Raw genomic sequence first — 12,826 nt, 5'->3', positions numbered from 1 at the left:
AAAACAACGCGATAATAACCGCAAATTCGTATATTAAATACAGTATGCACTCTCACCGCGTACGACCCGTTAAACTCACCAGTCCAAATCATCTAATCATTTCAAGGCGACGTGACGCGAAACCGAAACGCATTCACGGTTCAAAACGCTCATTCGAAAACGTTACTTTAGAAAGCACCCAACTTCCTCAAAGCGCAGCCTATTCTAAACCCTCACGATACTTGTACAGGGTGTCCATGTCCGAGTGTCTTCGAAATTAAGGTGTCACGAGGAAGCGAATATTCAGAGGGTATAGTTTAAAAAATTGGTATCAATTCCAAACTTTTGAGGTATCACTGGACACGTAGTTCATATACTCAATTAATTCCAAAAAAGAAAAAAAAACACATACACATTTAGCGTGAGAGGACCGACTTTTCCTCAAATAAAAATCTTTTATGGACGATTTGATTCACTTTTTTTTAAACATTTGTACAGCAATTGATCTGTTTAGTGTTTACAATCGAATCGAATCATTTACGAACAATCGATGATTAAATAAATTGATTGATTTCTTGGTGAATCATTCGCAAACGGATCAATTAATTTACAATTGATTCGGTTTTTCTGAAACTATTGTATAGGAATAAATCTGTTTTCAAACGAAGTGAATCGAATTGAATCGAATCATTCATAACCGATTGGCGATTAAAAAAATTGATTGATTTCCTGGCGAATCATTCGCGAACGAATTGAATTTTCTTGAATTTTTTTGGTGAATCATTCGCGAACAAATTGATTCGTATAAGTGGCTCGTTCGCGAACGAATCGATTCATTTACTCAATTTGCGGTAAATCATTCACGAACGAATTGAATTATTCTTGGTGAATCATTCGCAAACAAATTGATTCGTATAAGTGGCTCGCTCGCGAACGAATCGATTCATTTACTCAATTTGTGGTAAATCATTCACGAACGAATTGAATTATTCTTGGTGAATCATTCGCAAACGAATTGATTCGTATAAGTGACTCGTTCGCAAACGAATTGATTCGTATAAGTGACTTGTTTGCAAACGAATTGAATAATTTTTCGTGAATCATTCGCGAACGAATCGATTCATTACCTCAAGTTTAGATGAATCATTCGCGAACAAATTGATTCGTATAAGTGGCTCGTTCGCGAACAAATCGATTCATTTACTCAATTTGTGGTAAATCATTCACGAACGAATTGAATTATTCTTGGTGAATCATTCGCAAACGAATTGATTCGTATAAGTGGCTCGTTCGCGAACGAATCGATTCATTTACTCAATTTGTGGCGAATCATTCACGAACGAATTGAATTATTCTTGGTGAATCATTCGCAAACGAATTGATTCGTATAAGTGCCTCGTTCGCAAACAAATTGAATAATTTTTCGTGAATCATTCGCGAACGAATCGATTTATTACCTTAATTTTAGATGAATTAATTGCGAACGAATTGATTCGAACAGGGGACTCGTTGGCGAACGAATCGATTCATTTACTCAATTTATGGCGAATCATTCGCGAACGAATTGAATAATTTTTGGTGAATCATTCGCGAACGAATCGATTCATCTACTTAATTTTGGTGAATCATTCGCGAACGAATTGAATAATTTTTGGTTGAATCGTTCGCGAATGAATGGATTTGTACAAGTAACTCGTTCGTGAACGAATCGATTCATTTACTCAATTTATGGTGAATCCTTCACGAACGAATTGAATAATTCTTGGTGAATCATTCGCGAACGAATTGATTTGTACAAGTGACTCGTTCGCGAACGAATCGATTCATTTACTCGATTTTCGATTAATCATTCGCGAACGAATTGAATCATTTATAGTGAATCATTCGCGAACGAATCAATTTATTTACATTCGCGAACGAATGGATTCTGATGAATCATCTGCGAACGAATTGATCCGTATTAGTAGCTTGTTCGCGAACGAATTGATTCATTTACCTACTTAATTTATGGTGAATCATTCACAAACAATTTGAATCATTCTAGGTGAATCATTTGCAAACGAATTGATTCGTTTAGAGGACTCGTTCGCGAACGAATCGATTCATTTACTCGATTTTTGATGAATCATTCGCGAACGAATCGATTAATTTATTACTCAATTTTTGGTGAATCATTCACGAACGAATTGATTAGTATAAATTGATTCATAAATTAAAGAATTTATCAGTTCGTTGGCGAATGGTTCTTTCAGAAAATTGATCAATTCGTTTATGAATGATTCGCCAAAAATTGAGGGTTGTATTACTGAGTACTTTGCAGGAATTGCGCAGGTCTAGTGAGATTACAAGTTCCATCGAAATCGGCTCAGCCATTTTCTAGGTAATGAGTTTTAAATGAATTATTTTGGGTCAAAAATTGAACATTTTTAGCAAAAACGCACGTACTAATTATTATTTTGAATATGCGTCTGTAAAAAGTGCCCCACTTGCCCCCCTCTTGACGGCTCTGTGCAACCCTGTAGCGTTATTTGACGCACAAAAATGTGTAGGTATATAGTATAGGTAATCCGTCATGAAAAAATGAATCAGTAACATGAATTGATAAGAAATTTCTTTACTATAGATAATAAGTTAGTTTTCAGTCAGCAATTTAATCCTAACTTCAGATTATGGTGTCACGCCCTAAAATGTTGCTCTTTCCTTCCTGGCCTACTAGTTCGCTCAAAGGAGTGAGGTGGGGTCCGTGCGTTCGTCCTTGTTGACAACGAAAGTACATCCCAAATACTTGTCGTTGATGGTGCAGAGGTTTAAACTCATCCAATTGTTCTTCCAACTCTTTCGTTGAAAAATAAACGTGGTCATAAGCTTGCTTCCAAATTTATCCAATATGTTCCACCAAACTTTCAGAAGAACATGTTTAGGGGGTATTGCCTCATAGCTATAAGTTTTTAAATTGAATACTTTAGGTATCATTTTCCTAATCTCATGAAGGAACGAAATCCATAACACCAACCCAACCGTCTATTATTCCAGCAGTCAAATGATTCTGTATCATTGATTCTATTTTTTGGGGAAGATTAACGATATCATCTGCATTTACATCAAACCATTTCCCAAGAAATTCTAAGACACGAGCTGCATAACGTCCGTATCCCTTCTTGAATTCTTCATGCCAGGTTAAGAATTTTTCGTCCATGTCTGGAAAAATTTTCTTGATGGTAGCAGTACTGGCTTTAATTACATTCTCTTCATAATGAACGATGATCTGTTTCACCCAGTCGGGGGTTCCATCATCAGGTAATCCGTCTTGAAAAAAATCACACATGAATTGCCTAATAAGAAACTTCATTACTATAGGTAACTTAATTTTCAGTCAGCAACATAATCTTTACTTCAGATTATGGTCTTGAATTCTTCATGCCAGGTTAAGAATTTTTCGTCCATGTCTGGAAAAATTTTCTTGATGGTAGCAGTACTGGCTTTAATTACATTCTCTTCATAATGAACGATGATCTGTTTCACCCAGTCGGGGGTTCCATCATCAGGTAATCCGTCATGAAAAAAATCACACATGAATTGCTTAATAAGAAACTTCATTACTATAGGTAACTTAATTTTCAGTCAGCAACATAATCTTTACTTCAGATTATGGTGTCACGCCCTAGAAATGTCGCTCTTTCCATCCTAGCCTTCTCGTTCCCTCAGAGGGGTGAAGGGGAGTCCGTGCGTTTGTCATTGTTGACAACGAAAGTACATCCCAAATACTTCTTGTTGATGATGCAGAAGGAATGTTATGATACCGAATCAGTGCTGACGATACACAATTTTTAAACTCATCTAAGTGTTCTTCCAACTCTTTGGGCGAAAAATAAACAGGGTCATAAGCTTGAAAATTTACTACTTCCACTTCATGACTAATTAGTCTTGCGAAATTAATTGGATCAAAATGGATTTTTTCAAATTTATCCAATATGTCCCACCAAACTTTTAGAAGAATATGTTTTGGAGGTACCAGCTCATACTTATTAGTTTTTGTATTGTATTTCATGCTGCGTACCGTTTTCTTAATCCCATCAAGGAACGAAATCCATAACACCAACCGTCTATTATTCCAGCAGTCCAATGATTTTGTATCATTAATTCTATTTTCGGACAGAAAAACGATATCATCTGCATTTACATCAAACCATAACCCATTCCATTCTAAAACACGAGCTGCATAACGTCCATATCCCTTCTTGAATTCTTCATGCCATTTTATGAATTCTTCGTCCATGTCTGGAAATTTATTTTTGAGGTCAACAGTACTGGCTTTAATTACATTCTCTTCATAATGAACGATGACTCCGAGAAATAATGGTTGACATCTCAAGTACTCTATTGTGCATTTATAATTTTCAGCTATTCGGCTGAAATTTTCAGCTTTTTCAAAATTGACTATCATCTGTTTCATCCAGTCGGGGGTTCCATCATCAAGTAATACGTCGTAACTTAGTAACAAAAAAATTGTTATAAATAACGCTACTTTTACAGCCATTGAAACGAGTTCGAACGATACTTTATAAAAAATGAAAGAAAGAGTAATGAAAATAATGTTTGAACCACAAAGTTTCGCTTCTAAAACTAATATCACGCATACCTAAGTATTAACGAATTAATTCGTCTAAATAGAGAAATCATTCGAACTTTTTATCTTATTCTACCATTATCTGTTCTGCAGATAACATACTTATTCATATGTACTTTATCGAAACGGTGAAGAAGAATTCAATAATCATTTTTGACCGATACGCGCGTCCGTGAGGATTCGACTAGCCAGAAATTAAATTTTTTCAAATTCGTTCAAGGGTACGACTTGATAAATTTTTAAAACCAATAACACTCTTATTTCAAATAGCGAAAAATATAATCTACTCTGTAATCTATGACCAAAAAAAAGGACTAAAATGTCAGAAAAAAGGCTACGTAGGTACGTTATTGAACAATTTTTGGCAAAAAAGCGAGACTTGAACAGTTTTTTAAAAATGTGATGTAAAACGCAAAATTTTTGGCAAAAATGAGACTTATGACATTTTTGTCAAAAATCAATTCTTTTTGTATTTTTGGTAGAAATCAGGCATTTTTTGAAAAACAGTGAAACTTTTCAGCAATTTTTAGCAAAACACTGAGATTTATTCCTAGTTCTTGGTGAAAAAATGAGAATTTTTGTCAAACTTTTGGCAATTGTTGATAAAAAAGCAAGCCTTTTGGTAAATTTTTGGGGAAAAAAGAAAACTTTTTGGAAACTTTTCGCAAAAAAGCAACAATTTTTATGAATTTTTGGCAAAAACGTGACTTTTTGACAAGGAATTTTTATCAATTTTTTGTAGCAAAAAGCAATTTTTTTGACACTTACTGGCGAAAAAAAAGGTTTTCGCAACTTTTTGATACAACACAACTTGTTCAGCCAACTTTTGGAAAATTTTCCGAGAAACGAAATTTTAAGAAATTTTTGGCAAAGCGATAATTTTTTTGCAAAAAGTAATTTTTAACAAAAAGCTGAGACTCTAGAGCAATTTTAGGAAAAAATTGAGGTTTTTTGGAGTTTTTTCCAAGAAAGTGAAATTTTTCAGCATTAAATTTTGCAATTTATAATTTTTGACAAATTTCTAGAAAAAGGCGAGATTTTGAGAAATTTTGGCAAAAACGACAATTTTGAGCACTGGTGAGAGCCATTTGGAAATTTTTATCAAAAATCAATACTTTTGTGCGATTTTGCCAATTTTTAAAAGTGATATTTTATGTCATTTTTTGCGAAAAAGCAACAATTTTCAACAATTTCTGGCATGAAACGAGACTTTTTGGTCATTCTGACAAAAAATTAGACCCTTTTTGCAATTTTAGGCAGAAACTTAATCCTCTACAATTTCAGCTGATAGCAGAGCTTCGGTGAAAATTTTGAAAGTTAATATTTTAGTACATGGGTCATTCCATGCCAAATCGGCGGATATTTGCACGAGGGGTCTTCAAAATCGGATCATGTGTAGAGGTGATCAAACGATGACGAATGACGCAAACCGGACATTTTTTTGATTTTTTTTTGCCGGAGCTGTGGGGTTTCAAAGTTCTCCAAAATGGCCGAAAATGGAAAATTTCAGTTGAAAATTGCTCCGGTTGTACGTGGTATAGAATTTTGAATTTTTTTTCTCAAATTGTAGTACTTTGAGAGGGTAATTGACGAATGATGTCAAAATCAGTGTTGCCACCTTCAAAAACCTGAAAAAATCTATTTAAAAACGTATAATTCAAATACAAATCATGATCTTGTCGAATAAAAATTCTGAAAAAATTCTCAATTTTAGTCCTTTTCATGTAGAATAACGTATCAAAAAATTAAACTGTCATTTTTTTCATTTTCGAGAAAAAAAATTACAAGTTTCACACTTATTGCTAAAATACCATCAAAAACTTAATTTTAAGAGTGAAATATATTGAAAAAATTTCTCCGCCGTTTAAAACAAACGCAGGAACCTAAAAAATGAATATTTTTGCATTTTTGAAATATTTCACCAATATGTCGCGACGGGCATGTGAGTTGAAGGGTAAAGAGGAGACTGAAATGTTCAAAAATTTGAAAAATCAATACCCAGGTAAGCACTTCATTTTCAAACATTTTGCTGACATGTTGATTTTTTCAGCTTTAAAAGGAGAATATGGGCCCTAAAAATTGTAAAAAAATTAGAACCTTTCAAACGTTCTTTCCCCGTTCATTTCAAGTCTCTCATTAACCCAATCAAAATATAAATTTAAATTCATGAATCGACGATCACATTACTTTTCACCAAATTCCTTGATTTAGAAATCTTACATTTTTCAAAATCACAAAATTCCCTCATTTTGCCCAATTCGTCTTCACCGAGCAAAAAATGAAAAATGAATCAAAAAGTTGGAAGTTTATTTAATGATAAGCGATAAGTGACCTCGCTGGGTAATGATTATTTACAGGTTCACTTTTAATATGATAATGGATTACGTAAAAGTTGGTTTTCAAGCTCAATTACATCTAATTTTCTAAACATTCCAGCATACCTAATACTCGTTCACCTGATGTTGAATTCGTTTGTATGCAAATCTGACGTATGGTCAATTTCAGGCCACGAGGTTTCAAGTGTTCTATTATTTGTCCGCCAAAGTGAACGAGTAAAGAAGAAAAAAAACAGACCATTATACTTTATATGATAATTAAGAAGTTGTCGAGGTAATTAGGCGAAATTTTTCATCTGTTATATAACGCGATATGAGGGGGTAAACGCTCATTGTCGGTATTAGGTACTTTGAAAAGAATATGCGAGACGCCATCCAGGGCCACATTTTAAAAGGCTATTTTATTAATGTTATTCGTGCGGTATAAATACAAAAACAAAACAGATACGCACACTCTCATTTACATGGTGATGGGGGAGGAGTACGTATACTTTACTTATGCTTACACGAAAACAACAAAATTACAGGGTACAAGATGAGATGAGGGTTCCATATACTGGCATATTACAACCATTATACTCGTACTGCTGCCTGAACAAGAGAGTGAGAGAAAGAACGATACAGAGTGTAAAAGTGATGCTGGCTGGAACAAAGAGGGGAGGGGAGGAAAAATATGCGAGAACAATGGTACGACTGCCGGTATTTATTAAGTTAGTTTCGCTTTCGGTGGTTGTGTGACAAACGATAAATGTTTCAACAATGGTCGACGGTACGTCAGGGAAACAGAGGTCGGAAAACTTAATCAAATTAGCATACGAATGCTTTTTCAGCTCCAAAATACGCTGATATATGTATTAACGCTTGGTTATACCGTCAGTTAAATTAGCTATAAAAGTCAACATATTTGCATAAATATGTCGGACCGAATGCTTTTGAACATAGCGAACCATAGGCTACCGTTTGAGCTTCATTTATCATCGAAACCTTCTTACTCCTCCACATTTGACGGAACGGATGAGCAGATCGAATGCGACGACAACGACGATGGGTTGTTTTCGCAATACTCGTGCATAACGTGATAGTGCTTTCTTTAGAAGTGTGATTTTTTTTTGCCCTCTGTGTCAGTCTTGTTGTTGCAATAATTCGCCTTATTTTTTTTTCGTGCATTTTAACTTTCGTATCATTATATCAGTTTGAAAAAGAAAGATGATCTGTTGGTATATGGAGTGTCTCTAATTGTCTCTTTGAAAAAATTGTTATTTTGTATTTTGGAGCAGGTAACCACTTCCCAAAATTAATTCCAAGATACTCGTAACTAGTCGAGACAATAATATCCAAACGTTCCAGAAAAAAATGGTCCAGGTATTTATGATGATAAAGGGCCTACTAAGAAAGAGTTACCTTGGAATAACAATTTTCAACAACAATTTTGATTCGTTCGAGAACCAATTCAAATCAAAAATTTAAAGTAACCGAGCATAAAGTGAAAAATTGAAGATTGTAAAAAATGAATTTGGGATTTACTCAAAATTTTCAAAGACAGGGTGTCTAAAAAAAAACTTCCAAACAACAAATCATGACTTTTTGTTGAAGTATTTTTCACATTTTTATCGCTTGAAAATACCCCCACCCCCAAAAAAAGAAGATCTGCCTTTTAATACGTTTTACGAGTATTAGGGTCAGGTTAGGAACCTACTCTGATTTAATGAAAGAGTCTCTTGTAGGGTTGGAAAATTTAAAATCGTTAACAGAAAAAAAATTGATGAAATTTTATTTGTGCCTAGTACAAGCTCCTCATTCCTATATAAGCTCACAAATTTCACCAAAAAATTTAAAAATTCTCATGACGTAGCCTCAGGTTTGTTGATGGTTTTTCAAAGGCGCTGATTTTGACCTACCACAAACAGCTCATTTATTTGCAAATCCTCTCATCTGTAGCAGTCTCTGCAACGAATGCTATTATAGGCACGAAAACGATCAATTTTAGACCATTCCGAGCCTCTAGAAATTATTCAACATTCTTCAAGAATTCCAAATTGCTCCGAAAGGCTCAAAATAAATTAGAATCTGCTACTTTGATTTCAATTTTTTTTTATTAATGTGTGTTAGCAAAAATACATATTATGATAGGTAATAGGTATTTATAAAATTATTTTTCAAGTTTTTGCAAAAGGGAGCAAATATTTATGATCTCGATTTTAAAATTTTCAGAACCTATTTTTTAAAGTGCTAAAGTACCTTTTTCGATTTTTGATGAATTTTTAAAAATCATGACAAAATGAGGGAAAAAAATCAAAATTTTACCAAATTGACCAAGAAAACTGAAATTTGGAATATACCTTATTTTCGACACGCCAAATCGATTGAAACCCGTTTCAATACGTTTTGAGCAGTTCTGGAGCCTCCAGCAGATTTTTGAAATTCGAAATTCCCACAAAATCTCATCAAATGGAGTTAGAAAGCCGAAATTCATTCTGCAAACTAATTTCAATACGCTACAAAGTGAACTGCGGGGAGGTTTCAAGTCGATTTGGAGCCTCCAGAGACTTTTTTAAAATTACTGGAGCCTCCAGCAGATTTTTGAATCTTGAAATTTCCACAGAGTTTTACCGAACAGAGTTGGAAATCTGAACTAAGTCGACTGCTGGTGGTTTCAAATCACTTTAGAGCCTCCAGCGACTTTTGAAAATTTGTGGAGCCTCCAGCAGATTTTTGAAACTTGAAATATTTCATCAAAATGTAGTTGGAAAGCCAAAATTCATTCTGCAAACTAATTTTAATACGCTATGAAGTGGACTGCAGACGGATTTCAAGCCTTTTTAGAGCTTCCAGCAACTTTTAAGAAATTACTGGAGCCTCCAGCAGAATTTTGAAACTTGAAATTTCCACAAAATTTTGCCAAACAGAGTTGGAAATCTGAACTAAGTCGACTGCTGGTGGTTTTAAGTCATTTTGGAGCCTCCAGCGACTTTTGAAAATTCTTGGAGCCTCCAGTAGATTTTTGAATCTTGAAATTTTTACGAAATTTCATCAAATGCAGTTGAAAAGCCGAAATTCATTTTGCAAACTAATTTCAATAGGCTATGAAATAGATTTCGGGTGGACTTCAATTTGTTTTGGAGCCTCCAGCGATTTTTTGAAAATACTGAAGCATTCGGCAGATTTTCATAACTCGAAATTTCCATAAAATTTTACTAGAGTTGGAAATCTGAATTAAATCGACTGCTGGTAGGTTCAAGTCATTTAAAGTCTCCAGCGACTTTTGAAAATCCTTGGAGCCTCCAGCAGATTACTGAAATTTCAATAAATGCAGTTGGAAAGTCAAAATTCATTCTGAAAAATAATTTCAATACGACATGAAGTGGACTGCAGGTGGATTTCAAGTTATGTTGAAGCTTCCAGCGACTTTTCAGAAATGACTGGAGTCTCCAGTAGATTTTTAAAACTTGAAATTTCCGTAAAATCTCATCAAATGGAGTTGGAAAACTCAAGTTCACTTAGCACAGTACCTGCTAAAGTTGATTTGGACAGATTTTGTGGTATTTTCTAACAAACTGGAGGCTCCAAAAAGACTTGAAACCACCAGCAGTCGACTTAATAGCGTGTTCAAGGTGGAGTGGAACAAAAATTTCGGTTTTTCGATTCTGTTTGATAAAATTTTAAGGAAATTTCGAGCATTGAAAATCTGCTGAAGGCTCCAGTAATTTTCAGACAGTCACTGGAGGCTCCAAAGTGACTTGAAATTCACCTGCAATTATTGATTTTGTAGCATTTTCGGCTTTCCAACTACAATTTGATGACATTTTTTGGGAATTTCAGGTTTCAAAAATCTGCTGGAGGCTCCAGAACTGCTCAAAACGGATTGAAACAGTTTCCAATCTGGCTGGTCGAAAATAGAGCACATCCCAAATTTCAGTTTTCTAGGTCAATTTGGTAGAATTTTGATTTTTTCCCTCATTTTTGGTCTAAATTTGATTTTCAAAAACTAACCAAAAATCGAAAAAGGCAATTGAGCACATTAAATTTGACAGATGATAAATTTTTGCCTGATCTTTCGGACTATCCTTTGAACGGTTTAAAAAATTTCGTGCAAGTCCTATGTTGGAACGCAAAATCTGCGATTCAAAATGGCCGCCATTTTGTAAGTAACTACACTACCTGTTGTTAAACAGTACATAGCTTCCTAATACAGAGTCACAACAGGTGAACATCTTCAGCATTCAACAAAACATCACGCAGCAGTTCGAAAAAATACCCTACCTTACCATGCAGTAAAATTTCATTAACGTTGGAAACTCCGATCAATCAAACCAATCTTTACTTTTGTCCAGTTTCCAATAATCCTATACATATAACTCGATCGACCACACTACTTGGAAAATACGACTCTCATTTCGAAAACAGTTTTAAAGATATTTTCATTACAGGAAAACAGCTTTCTTGTAAGTTAGCCGTAGCATGCGGATTAGATACTATACTATTTGTTCCTCCCTATATTAAATAACTTCCACTTATAAAGATTGTTTTTTCGCAGCGCGACCGAGCCGAGCCGACAAAAATTCGCACACGCAGGGTACCTACACCATCCAGATCTACCGCGCCCGACGAAAAACTCTCCGCTAGTTCTATAACTTTCTACGGGCATATGTAACATCTCAAAGTGCTATTTATCATCAAAATTTAATCTCAGAAATGGAATCGGCTTGTTCGTTTTAAATCATAACTTAAGCTTAAATGGATCTTTATCCAACGATTGAAAGTCTATGGGCGCAATCGTCTTTCTTTATTATACCGCCTCGGTGGCCTCCGCTCACCCCACCGGTCGTTATATGTACGTATTAAAGGCCGAATATAATTTCACGAAAGCCAGACTTATAAATATTGAAGAATTTCCGTCGTCCCAAGAAAATGGAAAACATTGTCCACCGCGTAGTAGTCGTCGTCATAGTCGAGAGCTATAGCTCCAATTGTAAATAGTTTCAACTTGGAAGGATTTTGACAACGACCAAAATGAAACAACCATCGCTATAAAAGGAGAAAAAAAAGTTACGCTCTGTTGTCCACTACTCTGCTTCCCTCGTAAGGGTATATTTTGTGTTTCTACAAACAAACCCTTCCACTGACCCTTACCATGTGTAAGTGCGTACCATAATAATACCGACTGACCATAGTATGACTACGAGTAGATCGAAAAGTTTTTCAATTTTCTTAAACACCATACCCGAGTAAATTAGTTATTTTTTCGCTGCCACGCGCATTTGGTCATTAACCAGCGTTTTCGTTTCAGATACCGATCTCCATCATGCAAGTACCATATACCCAATACCCATCGTATGGAAAATTGTGAAAATACGAGTATTTTCCATAACAGAATAACAACGTCCGTTGGTGTAAGGGATAGCTCGTACAGCCCTGCTCCTCCTCACCTTTTCATATTTCCTTATCGCACGTATATAGTTTACGTAGGTAGTGTTTCCTCAAACGTTCATCTGTTCCTGTCTCGTATTAGAGTAAAAATAAAATGAAACGCATTTGTTCTCTTCTTAAAAGAAATGCTACATTTTGAGCTGAACCGATTGAAACCACAGTGTGCGATAATCCGCATAATATAGTTGAAACGATTTGTAATCGTAATCGTCGTTTTGGCCAAAATTAAGCTCGTATTGAGTGATTCTTCCTAAGATACATAGATTTTCGTTTTCTCACGAAATTCCCAAGTTTTGCGGTCGAAGAATTTTTTCGATTTCATTAACAAAAATTTCACATCATTTCATTAAAACAAGTTGAATTTTAATTCAGTATAAATGGAAATAGATCCGAGGTATTATTAGACGATGGCATTTGTAAAGTTGAATCCCATTTTTTTTTTTTTTTTATCACTGAG

At 34.8% G+C, this 12,826-nt stretch overlaps 2 long non-coding RNA genes across 3 annotated transcripts in view; both read right to left on the bottom strand.

The window, feature by feature from the left end:
- Window positions 1-12,826, bottom strand: part of LOC135837073 (uncharacterized) — a 245,445-nt gene that overhangs the window by 58,525 nt on the left and 174,094 nt on the right. The gene's annotated exons all lie outside the window — the stretch shown is intronic.
- Window positions 2,578-4,597, bottom strand: LOC135837034 (uncharacterized). The gene is made up of 2 exons (XR_010557126.1): window positions 3,372-4,597; window positions 2,578-3,285 (listed from the first exon to the last, which is right to left on the bottom strand). It is a non-coding gene; the product is annotated as an uncharacterized LOC135837034 (long non-coding RNA).

Source organism: Planococcus citri, chromosome 2 (genome assembly GCF_950023065.1).
Source record: "Planococcus citri chromosome 2, ihPlaCitr1.1, whole genome shotgun sequence".
Taxonomy (NCBI): domain Eukaryota; kingdom Metazoa; phylum Arthropoda; class Insecta; order Hemiptera; family Pseudococcidae; genus Planococcus; species Planococcus citri.
This window is presented reverse-complemented; position numbering and strand designations above follow the sequence as displayed.